Source organism: Aythya marila (genome assembly GCF_965140915.1).
Source record: "Aythya marila genome assembly, chromosome: 2".
NCBI lineage: Eukaryota > Metazoa > Chordata > Aves > Anseriformes > Anatidae > Aythya > Aythya marila.
In genome coordinates, this window is record NC_139043.1 from 43,765,263 (window position 1) to 43,769,393 (window position 4,131).

Genomic DNA, 4,131 nt, shown 5'->3' on the forward strand with positions numbered 1-4,131 from the left:
GGCGCCAGGAGCCCGGATGTCGGCGGGCGGGGCCGGGCCTGCGGCTCCCTGAGGCAGCCCCGGCCCCAGCTCCGTGGGGTGGGGAAGGGGGGACAGGCTTCAGGCGGGGCTTGTGGGGAGCAGGGTGCTCGCACACCTTGTGGGGAGCCACAGCTGAACCGCTTCAGCACCACACAGAGCTCAAGACCACCTCCAAGATCACCTGGTCCAACCACCCCGCTACCACCAATGGCGCCACCAAACCGTGTCCCCAAGCACCACGTCCAACCTCTCCCTCAACACCCCCAGGGACGGTGACTCCACCACCTCCCTGGGCAACCCGTCCCAACCCCTGAGCACTCTTCCTGAGAAGAAATTTCCCCTCATTTCCAACCCGAACCTCCCCTTGCGCAACTTGAGGATGTTCCTTTCGTCTGTTGCTTTAGCCGAGATCAGGTGCAAACCAGAACTTACAGTTCACAATTCATGAAAACAAATTTTGGCAAGGTCCTTCAGGTATAAATACCTGAAACAGTGAGACCAGTATACTGAATTCATCATAATGGATGCCCAGTTATTGATCAGACGTATTTTGTTGTAGACAGGGTACAGAAAATGGCAAAGTTTTGGTGGAGGTGTCTCATCCATTAAACAGTGACCAGGAAACAGAACAATGCTGCTGAAAAGCCACCAAGAAAAAACACTTACTGCATGAACTAAAGTTTTCCTAAGAGAGCAGAGCATTTTAACATTTCACAACCAAAAAAAGGAGTTTCTGCTCCCATCTGTTCCCCTCCCTCCATATCATTTGCCATGAATCCTCTTCTGTTATTTCTGGTCTTCTTCACTGTTGTGTGAACTGATGTAAATCACTAAAATAGCAGAAAATTGATTACTAGACAGGCAGAACTTTTCTAATTTAGCGAGTTAAATCAGCTTGTGGAAAGGGCTTGATAAGTGGCAGAGCCAGAGCAGAGGGCAAGGAGCAGAATCGCTTATATAGTAGGAAAGTGGGAAGAGCAGAAGGCAGAGGGAGGGATGAATTAAGGAAGCAGTGGGGTGGGGATGGCCCTTCTGTGATGGCAAATGTCTGGTCAGCTCAGCTGCAGGTGAAGTTGTAGTTTGCAGCGAAAGGAAGGAAGCAGTAAGGCAAGGTTTAGCTTATAGGGAGAGCTGGAATTATGAGAACCTAAACTTCTTGTTTGATTGCTGCTTTTCTCAGAGAAACAATTCTCTTTATATCCTTTGCAAATAACTTAAAGCAACAAAACAACAGGTCCCGTTATACATCCCTTAACTGAAACAACTTCCAAGCCCCCAAATTTTAGCTATCTACTTCAGCTAAAATGGATGATACTGGTTTTAACACAATTTGTGTTTTGCTTGACAAATAAATTAGCCATATATTGTTTGCATGTGACCTATATTAAATTGAGGTATGTAAATGGTATTCCCCCAGGTCTTTTTTGAAAACAAGATGTGTATGACAGCAAGTAGTATTTAAGTACGTGAAAGTTATAGAAAATAAAAGACTACATGGTGGAATAATAAGAACATATTGTTTTGTGCTGAGCAGGGAACATATTGATGCTGAGAAAAGATGGTGCAGTTTTCCTGCCCTTCTGTTTTCACGGAGGTTAATGTTGCTAGCTGGAAAAAAAAAAAAAAATGTATCTGGTGATTGCAAATCTGCCAAAGCTTAGTCACAGTGAAAGAAAAGACCACCTCTTTTCTTTCTCCCCTCCTCCTTCCCCTGACATCCATTCACTGTGGAGCCTTTTTAAGGTGGCTTTCACCGTCTCATCCTCTTGTAATGGAGGATTTTGCTGTGTGCCTTTGAGAGAGATGTGTGCAGTGGAAATTCTCTGAGGATTCACGTACCAGATTTTCACACCTGACAGTTCTGATGATGGTTGGCTGATGTATTTGCTACCTTCACCAGAAGCAATCCCTCCCTCCTATTATTCCTCCTCTCCGTTTCATTTTGCTCTCAGGAAATAGAGACAAGGTGAAAAGGGAAATGCTTGGTCATCCTGCTCTCAGGATAGTTTGGGGAAAAAAAAAAAAAAAAAAGAACAGCGAGATTCAAACAAACACTGATAGAATCAAGTCTTCATCAACTAGGTAGTACGCTGATACAGCATCTTGAATAAAAAGCAGGGCTGCTGTGCGGTGAGTGTTATTCGTACTCAACTGTGCGCATGCTAGGAGGAGGAAATTTAGAAAAAGCCTGTAACAGAGATGAAGCAATGACAGAATAAGAAAGGAAATCTACAAAACATTATTTCCTTTCTTCCCCTGTAAGATAATTTTCTGTCTGCCAAAGATGATCTTGTGAAAATATGGGAAGGACCACTTCGTGCAGCTTTTACCCCAAAGGAAACTGCAAACAGGAGCTGATGACAATGATATCCAGCAAATGCAAAAGCCTCATTTCCTGCTGCCTCACCCAACCTGTAGTGATTTACCCAAGCACATTAAATATCTTTCCCCAGTATCAAATTGCAAGTTTTCAAGTTACAAGTTTGGAATGCATTTTCTTAAAATATTGTGATGTCTATGTATATCCAAGTGGAAAATTAGCATTCTGATTTGGTATCTTATATGCAGTCGCTATTACACTTGCAGGGGTAGGTCTGACTATGCAAGACATACAAAATGAAGAACTATGTCCATCGATTATGATGACAATTTTATTTCAGGCATTGATTGTTAGCAACAGTTTTAACTTGGAAAAGAGATTGTCCATGGCTTAATGACAAGATCCACGTTTCTCTGTGAGCTGCCCTGGGGTGATGCCAGAGTGCAGACCCTGAGAGGAGTCAGCTGTACAGCTTCGAGCGAGATGCACTGTGCTGACCAAGGGGGGACCATCAGGGGAAGACACCTCCGGTGCACAGTTGTTAGTGTTCACAGGAGTGGGGGCTTGGTTTCTCATGTATTCTGTGCCTTTCTTGCTTTCTAATGTGCGCTGGATATTCTGTATTCCTCTGCTTGTTGGCTGTCAGTCTTCATGTAAAAAACTTTTGTCTGAATTAACATTGCGCAAAATCCCCAAAGTAAAGGTCTAGCTTCTCTGTCTGCTTGTATTGTCAATGACCAAATACTATGAAATTGGTTGCGAATTTAGAAGGCAACTTTTTTCATAAGCCTATGGAAATGAATTGTTACAGTTCAATTACATTTAAAAGATTCGTTTTAGGTTGTTGGAGAGATTTTGCCTTTAAGGCAAAACTGTCTTCTTAGCAATGTTGACCTTGTTGTTGAAATCAAAATCATAAAGGTCACAGCGCTCAATACGCACTAGTAGTTCGCTGTGCAGAAAGCATCTCTTTGAAAAGGCAGCAATGAAAAAAGTAGAATTTCCAGCAAGATACGTTGTTGCCTTTGGCTATAGTTTATTTAAAAGTACAAAACCAAACCTTTAAAAGAAAAAGACGAGTGTGATTTGTCATCATTTGTTGATGTGAATTTGTGTGTGATTAACATTCAGGCAGCATTCATGAAGATGTTAAATGATTTTTGAAAGTGCTTTTTTGTTGTATTAACAGCTAGTCATCTGAAACTTAATCTTGAAAGTGAATCACTGGTTATTTTCTTGTTTACAATGCTCAAATTGTTCCTTTAGGAAATGGAAAAAAAAATACTGTTTGACTTAGCTGAATAATCAACAATAGCACAAATTGCAAATGGACAACATCAGCACAGGGTGAGTATTTCAACCTGAATGCTGAAATTTCCTATTGTGAACGGTATGGATAATACTTGGGAATAGCAACCACACTTTGGGAGACTTAATGGAATTAATCCATAAGAAATATTAGACAATGATCAGTTATGTCTAACACGTTTATGTTTTTCTTTTGGCCAAGTGCAAGTCATGTTACTCATCCAGTGATGTGTTTTGGCAGGCTGGAGATCTAAGTTCTGCAGAGCGCGCAGCAATGTGGCCACTTCTGCATTTCTTCTCTGCATACTTCATCGTGAATTTTTAAAAATGTGCGTGGCTAATTGTAATTTTATGAAGCAGAGTATTATGGTCTGCTGCAAAGGACACCAGGGAGTTTTCTTTCACAGATACAGTGTTTTATTTCTTTAATCTAAGCTAGTTAGCATTCTGCAGCTGATGTAGTAGAGCACCTTAAACATAGT